The sequence below is a fragment of the Ruditapes philippinarum genome, unplaced genomic scaffold (assembly GCF_026571515.1).
Source record: "Ruditapes philippinarum isolate M1 unplaced genomic scaffold, ASM2657151v2 ctg7038_1_1_1_1, whole genome shotgun sequence".
Classification (NCBI taxonomy): domain Eukaryota; kingdom Metazoa; phylum Mollusca; class Bivalvia; order Venerida; family Veneridae; genus Ruditapes; species Ruditapes philippinarum.
In genome coordinates this window covers 45526-57826 of record NW_026862999.1, presented here as the reverse complement: position 1 = coordinate 57826, position 12301 = coordinate 45526, and positions in this window count along the sequence as shown.

Sequence of the window (12301 nt, the reverse complement as noted above, 5' to 3'; positions counted from 1 at the left end):
CTTTCAATGAAAGCCCTCGACACTTTCTTTCTAGAGCCATCGACCAAAACAAACCTGAGAAAGGTAAATATCCGATTTAAAAGAAACATGCTTGTTTTTCCAAAATCGAAGAATGCTTTGCCACGTAGAATTTTTGTTCTCATAATTTGGGATGCAATTTTGATACTTAATACCCCAAAATTACGGTGCTAAAACTTTTACCAAATATAAAGTCGTGTGTTTCTTTTCCGAGTACAGTAGAATCCCTCCTTAAAACCACCCCGGGATAAAGATCACCCCGCTATTAAGACCATTTTTTATAAGAACGGTATTTTCTGTTCTTTATATCAATGGTTACGTTATCCAGAATTAAGACCACCTCGCTTATCCATTTTGAAGACCACCAGATTCAGTCCCAATTCTTTATTTTGTTCTTCATTTGACCCCACTATTGAGACCACTGATTTAAAGTCAACACCTACCTAGATCTTCAATTTGTTGTTATTTTCTACTTTTACTGTAGACACATCTTGAGAGATTTCTTTACAAGACAGTTAATGTTGACCCATACAATCTTGCATGTAACAGTGTGCTTACATCAACTTTGGTTCAACCCAAAAAAAAATTTCAAAGAGAGGTTAAAAATGAAATACTTCCATTTATTCAAATGCGATCCATCCATCGACATGGTGCTTGCGCCATCGGCAATGCGAAAGAGCTCTATCAAATGTGATAGAGCCAATACAAACGTTTAATTAATGTCGATATTGTGGAACATCATGACGATTAGTATTCATAAATAGACAAAATTGCATGAGTTGATAAAGACGTACTTTCATGAAATGTTTAGGTGTGGCGTTTAGCATGAAAGCAATGCAATACTATATAAAAGTTACTGTCAAAACAATGAACATTAAATCAAGAATGACACACGACACCGGCGAGAATCAATAAAAGAATGCACACCAAATTTCAAAAAGTAAATCAAATGATCTTGATCAAGGAAACCATTTTATTTATTTATCTTTTTTTTGCAAATTTAATATTCTACATTCAGAAAAGCATTAAAAAAGAACATTAAACTTGTTATACTATTTGTTGATTTAAAATAAATTAACATTTTTTTTTAAATTTATATTTTTAGGAGAAGAAGGTATAAAATACATATATGCACTGTCTCGTTTTGTTCTTTATTTCAACTTTTCACCCTAACATAAGTGCTTCTAACAAAGAACGTTCCATTAACTTTTGTAAGAAAGATGATATGTTAACTTAAGTCAAGAAAATAATTTTTGTAACACTTAAGGAGGTCCAGAATGTCAAAGGAGGACGTTCAGACATACCGATGTAAAAAAGGTTCGCGTGTATGGTGGGAAAAACAAAGGCCTTTACAGACAGCCATTGTGAAAACTACCACAAACCTTTTTATTTTTGGTTCGAGACTCTCTCATACTGGATTGCTGTGCTGGTGACATGTCCGGGACACGTGCTTAAAAAAAACGCAGGTGTAGTACAGTAAATATCAAACATAACGTACACTGAAACTGTGAGACACATTCTAAAATATAAAGTAATTAGTGTACAGTATTCGTCATATACCACGCTTACGTGAAATTTTATATGTATATAATTATGATTCTAAAACATTTTTCAAATATCGAGGAATATGTAAAATATGTACTGCAGATATTGGTCCATTTTATCTGTAATCATTAAGATATATGCATTCATTTCTTATTGATAAATTTACTTGGACTTTATGGGAAATAAATTTTTATTACCTTCCTTTATTCATTTGAAATGTTTTTTTTACAAATAATGATTTTTTGAACTTATAGTATTTATAAATCTTCATTTGAGCATTATATATTTTTGATATAAAACCATAAAAAATTGAGTTACAGGATCTTTAAACTTTAGTAGTTTAAGTATCAATTTATCTGAAAACGCGTCCTTAATGCATTTCTTCACCTGTCTGTCTTGTATGGGTGGGTGTATGTATAACAATGACATTTTTTGTTTCAAGGGGGACATTTGTAAGAATTTTTAGGTGCATTTTGTGCTATGTAACACCTGTATCGAGATTTTAATCGTTAATCATTTTGATCTGTTTCATGTAAGCTTACAAGGAAATTTAGTTACAAAAGCAAGTTATTTCATCGGAGTTTGAAAAGATTGGCCATCCATTATGAAAAAGAAAATTATTTTAGTATTGAAAAGAATAGAATTTTATTCATTGGCTGTCTTTGGTTTTTCATTTTTAATATTTTGAACCCGTTTTAAAAGTTGTCAATAGCGACTCAGGAATTAGACTGTATCTCGTTAGGTATGTCTTTATTTCAGTCTTAGTTCATTATGATAAATCAAATTAAATTGAATTAATTCTATAACAGCTATAAACCTTTAAAAAAAACGATCACATTCGTTTTATGTTTAAATTTCATGAAATCAAAAGTAGCATTTATACTCTTTATCACCACATTAAAGTATTGAATTCCTTTGCAATCGAAATACTGTTATTTATGGTGGATGATTTATTATTATTTATTTTCCTATTTTCGTTTTTTTCTCTCGCTTTTTCGCCCCACCGAGCAAAGACCGGCATGGGGCACAAATCAACCACCGTAGTTATTATTTCAAATGCTACAACGGACAAATTCTTACTGTAGGAAAAACTCTCTCATTTGCATAATTGTTGCTGTCTTTATTATTATTATTATTATTATTATTATTATTATTATTATTATTATTATTATTATTATTATTGTTATTATTATTATTATTATTATCATTATTATCGTCGTGTTTATCATAATTATTTTTTTCTTTTATTATTTTTAGTAGATTTTTTACTGATTCCAATGCAGTAAAACAATGGCGAAAAGCTTTCCAATGAAAACACCGGGTGGTGCGTACTTTATTTTGTTTATTTTCTATAAAAAGTCTAAACTATCAACGTCAGAAAACCTTAAATTAACCAGCAATCACAAAACGTTAGCAAAGCGAAAGCATGGACATGGTACCGGATGGACTGGTACAATCGCCTCTTCTCGGCCCATTCCTCAAACTTTGGACGAGATGAGGTACGTGCTAATAATGAAGAAATCATCTATTTAAAATTCACACAACTATAACAACAACAAAACTGTGGAAGCATTAGAAAGGTCTGTGGAGTGCAGTGTTTTTAAACATTGTTGCCGATGGGAAGGGGTTTAAATTTAGGAGAAGATACTAGCACATCTAATTGAGAAAATTGTAAGAGCGACTTTATACGCAGAGTACACGGAAATCTAATGGACTTTTTTGAATTTTGATTTACTCGGACGTTTCCATTTACCACTACATTTCATGGATACGTGTGAAACTTAACCGAATTTGTAACAATTGTCAGTTACAAATTTTTTTACAACCTTTAAAGTTTCCATTTAACGATAAAAAAATAAAGATACTTAAAAGCACATCCTCCCTCAGAAATCAACATTTTTTTCAATTCTTTAAAAGTATTAAACATGTGTTAAATGTTTTGATAATGAATCCAGAGCATGTTAAATGTTTAACAATTAAAGAATGTATCAATGAAAGTGCAGATATTGTCATAGAGATGGAAAAATATAAACAAAGTAGTATTTTGACTTCCGTACAAAATACTAATTCACTATATCTTAGGATAAGATGGAAGATCGGGAAACCAAATTTGCCGGCCTCATTAGATAAAGTCGTTACTTACCTTACCTTATTATACCTTACCTTACTTTACCTCAGCTTACCTTACCTCACTTAATAATACCAATTGCTTACGTAGTAACTAAAGCATACGCAATTATTTTTGAAACTGTCACATCGGATAATTAATAGGCTTTTGACAAAATTATGCAATGATATGTCGCTGAGACAATGACTTTGAACTGTGTAACAAGTTTTGTTCAATTATATCAGCCCAGTAACATAACATCTAAACGCTTAATTCAATGCAGAAAATTCAGGAAAACATACTTATATAACCAGCGATGAAAAAGCAAATTTTCTTTGGATTTTCAAATTGAAATTGTATTTGCATTTGATATGAGGATATGTTTTCATTATTCCATAGCTTCATTTTTTTGTTCTAAATAAACATTATTGCAGTGTTTACAATGCTGTACTAATTGTTTATTTTAAGTCACCTTTACATTGTAAAGGTCATGACGACATTCCAGTTAAAGACCTCCCATAAATTCCCTCAAGGAATTGGTGGTGGGGTACTTCCATTTCAAGCATGTCTGATACATATCTGATACGACTTTGACACATTCTTTTTACAAATTTCTCAATCATTTTTATTTTAAGTCAAATTAGTATTGTTTTACTTTTTTAGTTAGCTACATTTGCTTATTTTTAAACGTTTTATAAGCATATAACATATTGAAAACAGCAAAAAAATACGTATGATGTAGTTTTACATAAAGTAACTCAGTGTTTCTCACTTTTTCTTTTCATTTTCCCCTAGACAGGCTTCTATCTCACGGTTCTTACTAAGGTGTCCCGTTTAGGTGGCTTTTGATACTATGTCCACACAGAAAAGCCGAAAAGTGACCATTTCACGTTAATGCTGTAGATAGGTTTAGAATTACATGTGGTTTATTTATTTTTATTTATTATGTTTCTCGCTTGTTTATTTTACTATACAGACCATTTTGTATTTCAATAAGTATTTGTTACAACTTAAAAGCCGATATACTATGTATCTATGCTCGTTTCTTGAACTCAACAGTCCTCGAATTAATAGCAAAATGTTTTTAAAATTAAAATCATACACCTTATTTTGATATATTATAGTTATTCTGTCAAAAATATGTTTAAACTTTTAATGTGTGAAACAATGTCGTGTGCCTATTTGTGAACATTTGATGCTTGACTAAAATTATAAACATTGTAATATATTTTAGATGATCCTGAACCGGCATCAATTGAGGATACTGATAAGGAAACGATCATTGGTATGAGAACAATATTATATGTTATTTTGGTTATATTACCTGTTAAGATTTTATATCACCCGAGCCGTCAGGCGAGGGTGATATTTTATCTTTGCAGGTAATATATCCACATATATCACTCCAAAACCAAAATAATAATTTTATTACCCTTCCCCTGCCGAGTTTAGACGATTTTTTAAAAAATCATTGCTGTTTCAAATGAAGCGTCGAAATAAGATTCCCTTTAGGATACCTCTTCGTCACAACATGACGTCACATAAATACATGACGTATTTTTCCCGTACCTTACGAAAGTAAACAAGAGAAAAGGAGTAGTCTATTGAACGCACTTTTTTGTAATTAATATCAAGCTTTCACAAGGTATTATTTGTTTTCGATACTGATGGTAATATGTATCATTACTCTAATTTGGTAAATATTGATCATTTGACAGTTAAAAAGTGCTTTTAAATCGGAATTTACACCGCGTAAAATCGAACCGTACGCGCATCACCTCGGCGCATGTTGTTTACAACGTTGGGTACCAAACGGGGAAATTTAGTGTGTATATTACCCGTCTGGCTCGGTTATATCAATTTCTTTCGGGTGATCAATATCCAATCAAAAAGGCGGAAAAAATCTGGAAGGGTAATAAATGCTTTTCAACATGTTAAGAAGAATAACAGTTCTCTTCCATAATTATATGTTGAAAACCCAACTGATTTTAGTCTTTTTAATGTATTTTTCATCGTTTTGTAAGGATTTTAGTTTATCAGGGGTAGAACATGTTTTTTGAAAATACATCATATTTGCGTCAGAAAAAATATATCATATTTGCGTCAGAGAATCTTTAATTAACCAGCAATCACGAAATGTTAGCAAAATGAAATCATGGGCATGGTACCGGATGGACTGGTACAATCGCATCTTCTCGGCCCTTTCCGTCAAAATTCTGACGAGATGAGGTATCGTGCTACAAATGAAGAAATCATCTACTTAAAATTCAAATAACTTTTACAAAAACACAACTTTGAAAGAATTAGAAAGGCCGGTGGAGTTCAGTGTTTTTAAACATTGTTGCCGTTGGGAAGGGGTTTTAACTAAGCAGAAGTTACTCGCACATCTGATTAAGAAAATTGAAAGAGCGACTTTATACACAGAGTACACGGAAATCTAAAAGACTTTTTTAAATGTTAAATTACTCGGGCGTTTACATTCACCACAACATTTCATGGATACGTGTGGAACTTAAGCGAATTTGTAACATTTTTCAGTTACAAATGTTTTTTCACAACCTATAATGTTTCCATTTAACGATAAAAAAATAAAGATACTTAAAAGCACATCCTCCCTCAGAAATCAACATTTTTTTCAATTCTTTAAAAGTATTAAACATGTGTTTTAAATGTTTTGATAATGAATCCAGAGCATGTTAAATGTTTAACAATTAAAGAATGTATCAATGAAAGTGCAGATATTGTCATAGAGATGGAAAAATATAAACAAAGTAGTATTTTGACTTCCGTACAAAATACTTATTCACTATATCTGAGGATAAGATGGAAGATCGGGAAACCAAATTTGCCGGCCTCGTTAGATAAAGTCGTTACTTACCTTACCTTATTATACCTTACCTTACTTTACCTCAGCTTACCTTACCTTACTTCAATTATACCAATTGCTTACTTAGCAACTAAAGCATACGCAATTATTTTTGAAACTGTCATATCGGATAATTAATAGGCTTTTGACAAAATTATGCAATGATATGTCGCTGAGACAATGACTTTGAACTGTGTAACAAGTTTTGTTCAATTATATCAGCCCAGTTACATAACATCTTAACGCTAAATTCAATGCAGAAAATTCAGAAAAACATACTTATATAACCAGCGATGAAAAAGGAAATTTTCTTTGGATTTTCAAATTGAAATTGTATTTGCATTTGATATAAGGATATGTTTTCATTATTCAATAGCTTCAAATTTTTGTTCTAAATAAACATTAATGCAGTGTTTAAAATGCTGTACTAATTGCTTATTTTAGTCACTTTGACATTGTAAAGGTCATGACGACATTCCAGTTAAGGACCTTCTATGAATTCCATTAAGGAATTGGTGGTAGGGTACTTCCATTTCAAGCATGTCTGATACATATCTGATACGACTTTGACACATTCTTTTTACAATTTTCTCAATCATTTTTATTAAAAGTCAAATAAGTATTTTTTTACTTTTTTAGTTAGCTACATATGCTTATTTTTAAACGTTTTATAAGCATATAACATATTGAAAACAGCAAAAAAAATACGTATGATGTAGTTTTACATAAAGTAACTCAGTGTTTCTCACTTTTTCTTTTCATTTTCCCCTAGACAGGTTTTCTATCTCACGGTTCTTACTAAGGTGTCCCGTTTAGGTGGCTTTTGATACTTTGTCCACACAGAAAAGCCGCCGAAAAGTGATCATTTCACGTTAACGCTGTAGATAGGTTTAGAATTACATGTGGTTTATTTATTTTTATTTATTATGTTTCTCGCTTGTTTATTTTACTATACAGACCATTTTGTATTTCAATAAGTATTTGCTACAACTTAAAAGCCGATATACTATGTATCTATGCTCGTTTCTTGAACTCAACAGTCCTCGAATTAATAGCAACATGTTTTTAAAATTAAAATCATACACCTTATTTTGATATATTATAGTAATTCTGTCAAAAATATGTTTAAACTTTTAATGTGTGAAACAATGTCGTGTGCCTTTTTGTGAACATTTGATGCTTGACTAAAATTATAAACATTGTAATACATTTTAGATGATCCTGAACCGGCATCAATTGAGGATACTGATAAGGAAACGATCATTGGTATGAGAACAATATACGCTTTTCAACATGTTAAGAAGAATAACAGTTCTCTTCCATAATTATATGTTGAATACCCAACTGATTTTAGTTTTTTTAATGTATTTTTCATCGTTTTGTAAGGATTTTAGTTTATCAGGGGTAGAACTTTTTTTTAAATATATCATATTTGCGTCAGAAAACCTTAAATTAACCATAAATCACGAAATGTAAGCAAAGTGAAAGCATGGGCATGGTATCGGATGGACTGTTACAATCGCATCTTCTCGGCCCTTTCCGTCAAACTTCGGACGAGATAAGGTATCGTAATCATCTACTTAAAATTCACATAACTATAACAACAACAAAACTTTGAAAGAATTAGAAAGGTCGCTGGAGTGCAGTGTTTTTAAACATTGTTGCCGTTGAGAGGGGGTTTTAACTTTGCATAAGTTACTCGCACATCTGATTGAGTAAATTGAAAGAGCGACTTTATACACAGAGTACACGGAAATCTAAAAGACTTTTTTAAATGTTAAATTACTCGGGCGTTTACATTCACCACAACATTTCATGGATACGTGTGGAACTTAAGCGAATTTGTAACATTTTTCAGTTACAAATGTTTTTTCACAACCTATAATGTTTTCATTTTACGATTAAAAATTAAAGATACTTAAAAGCACATCTTCCCTCAGAAATGAACATTTTTTTCAATTCTTTAAGTGTTAATTGTGTGTTTAAATGTTTTGATAATGAATCCAGAGCATGTTAAATGTTTAACAATTAAAGAAAGTAGCAATGAACGTGCAGATATTGTCATAGAGATGGCAAAATGTAAACAAAGTAGTATTTGACTTCCGTACTAAATACTAATTCACTATATCTGAGAATGTGAAACCGAATTTGCTGGCCTCATTAAATAAAGTCGTTACTTACCTTACCTTACCATACCATCGCTTTGTTTTATTTCCCCTTGGACAGGCTTCTATTTCCCGGTTCTTACTAAGGTGCCCCGTTTAGGTGGCTTTTTATACTTTGTCCGAAAAGTGACCATTTTACGTTAACGCTGTCGATAAGTTTAGAACTACATGTAGTTTATTTATTTTTATTTATCATGTTTCTCTCTTGTTTATTTTACTACACAGACCATTTTGTATTTCATTACAACTTAACACCCGTGTACTATGTCTCTATGTATGATATTTGAATTGAAAAAAACACAATCGTTTCTTGAACAACAATCCTCGAATAAATAGCAAAATGTTTTTACATTTAAAACCATACACCTTATTTTGATATATTATTGAAATTCTGTCAAAAATATGTTTAAGCTTTTAATGTGCGAAACAATGTCGTGTGCCTATTTTGTGAACATTTGATGCTTGACTAAAATTATAAACTTTGTAATACATTTTAGATATTCCTAAAAAGAAACCACGGGGACCAAAACGGGATTCTGAAAAGGAAGCGATCCTTGGTATGAGAACAATATACGCTTTTCAACATATAAAGAAGAATAACCGTTCTCTTTTATGTTGAATAACCAACCGATTTAAAGTCTTTAATGAATTTTGCATCGTTTTGTAAGAATTTTAGTTTATCAGGGGTAGAACAAACTAAACTGAACAGCCGATATACTATTTATCTATGCTCGTTTCTTGAACTCAACAATCCTCGAATAAATAGCAAAATGTTTTTACAATTAAAATCATACACCTTATTTTGATATATTATAGAAATTCTGTCAATGTCGTGTGCCTATTTTGTGAACATTCGATGCTCGACTAAAATTATAAACATTGTAATATATTTTAGATGATCATGGAACGACGTCAACTAACGTACCTGATAAGAAAAAGATCATTGGTATGAGAACGATATACGCTTTTCAAAATATTTAGAAGAATAACAGTTCTCTTCCATAATTATATATTGAATAACTAATCGACTTTAGACGTTTAAATGTATTTTTAATCGTTTTGTAAGAATTTTAGTTTATCAGGGGTAGAAGTTTTTTTTAAAAAACATAAACGGAAAAACGATGTCATTCAGGGTATAATTGGTAAAAGGGAAGAAAAAATTAACTTGTTTTAAATGTAATGTCTCACGTTTAATTATTTAATCACTCCATCGTGACCATACCATACCTTTTTTAGAATGATGTTACGCGGAAATAGCGCTTTAAAAAAATGTTACCTTTTATCTTCTTTTCAATGTTTTTCGTTCAAACTGTTTTTCTTTTCTTCTTTTCTATTAACCTCTTGGTATATTACTTTTCAGACAAAACGAGACGGTTACGGAATTGGTTGAAGTTTTATCTTTACAGCCCAGTTAAATTACAGGGCGACTCGTGCTCGATCCATGTTGTTTATTCCATCTTACTTCTCATGCAAATCATAAAGATAATGTTGATTACATCACAGGTATGGACTATTAGAATACATCGTTTTAAAATACATTGTTGTATACCTCTATCCCGTATTGGTGTCCCGTCTCTTTCCTTTTCCCATGTTCCCTATAGTTTTTGCACGCACTTATCCACGGGCCGGGAGAAGTCATGACCCCTCTTGCCTCTGGGATTTGACTAGTTTAGAATTGGATATCAACTTCCCTTGATAGTGAAAATAACGCAGAAATTTGATTCATTGTCCCTCTGGAAAACTAGTAAATTGCCTATCTGCCTATAAAATAAGGATTTGCCATGAACGAAAATTTATGGCATCCTCTTGGCTGCACCTGCTCTGTATCATGTGGGGAAAGTCATCTAAATACTGTAATTAGATAACGACATGATTGTACTGATGAAACATAATTATATACATTGTTTGTTTGGTTGGTTGATTGGTTTTACGGTGAACAAATTTTTTAGGTCATATGGCACAGAAGCAGGATAGATGAGTTGGGCTAACCTCGGGTATTACAAAGTTAAAACAACATCATGTGTCTAAACACCTCACGTGCTGGAACTAAGAGATGCAATCATTTAAGTAATTCGTACCCATTTAGTCGCCTCCTACGAAACGGTTGCTGCAGTTCTGATGCGTCAATCCTTAAAAGCAACCCTTAGCCACAATGGGAAACATATCAACATAACAACTCGGATATTGTTTATAAAAACATGCTCATCACTAAAAAAAGATATTTTTTCACAAAAGAAATGACGTGTGTTTTAAATAGTTCCTATATACAATATATGATAATATAATGACGTATAGATACTTGAGTGATATTTTCCTATCATTTTGATGCTACTTTTTTGCAGATGTTTAATTTTGGTTATGATCATGGCAATTTTAGTGAAGTGGTCAACCGTGGACATTTAACGTTAAGGCATCTACTTCTTAAAGACTGGGATGCATGTAAGTTGGAATTTTTTATATTTATATGTTGCTTATGGGAAAACGGTGTTATGCAATAGTTTCTTTAAGAAATTTTCACGATTACCCATTACCCGGCTACAGTTTTTTCGCGATGGACTTATACAGTTTTAGATTTATAATTTTCAATTTTTGAGTTTTTCAGTGTATTGAGTAGACAACAATAATGAATAGGGGCAAACGTCATATTTTTAAAAAGCTTGTAACACTTGTCACTAAAGTGTTAAATGGTGATCATTTTTAATTTTATAGCAACATTTCAAAGAAATGACCACATGTCATTTTGTATTTAGTGGAAGAATGATAACTTCCACCTAGTTTTTAATCAACTCAATTTTGTAAGTTGATGAACGATTTAAAAACTTAAAACATATTTTATTTATATGTCTTTGGTTAATTACCATCATGAGGGTACTGATACATATATAATGTTAATACTTTGCTTTTAAGTTATCAATTTTTGGGTAATGTATTTTTAGTAAAATTCAAAATTATATTCTATGCAGACAATGAATTATTTGTACAGGCTATGCACGTTTAAAGTTTGGCACTAGTGCAAAATGGCCGCTGAAACAGCCAGAGGATAATCGTTTCAGCAATGCATGGCACACTGTGCACCCCTAAAGAATAAAGTCTCCGAAGACCCGCAAAGCATAAGCAAAAGTCTGTTAGCGTACTTTTATAAACGTACAAAAATTTGGAAACCACCGCCACCTGCATGGTTATCCGATTTCAATGCATAATGGGCGCTACAACAACCATAAGGCAGTTGTTTACGGCAATGTATAACACATTGTGCACCCCAAAGAAATAACATCTAAGAAGGTCCGCGTATCATAGGCTCTAGTCCGCCCTTTACATATAAAATCTACCTATTTTCGTGAAAATACAATATTTTCCGAAAACTATCGTCATCTACCCTTTTGTTTGATTAAGCAAAATTGCTGCTGGAACAGCCTAAAGGCCGATATTGATAGCAATGTATGATACATTTGCCATAGAAAAATGTTGCATTTTGATATAAGTGTTAATTTTTCTATTCTGTCACAAAAACCTTCAGCATGGGAAACTTTGGCGTATCCTCCAGCTCAAGGTGACTTTGCTGTTTACACTATAGACGATTTAGAGAGTGGCATCAACTTT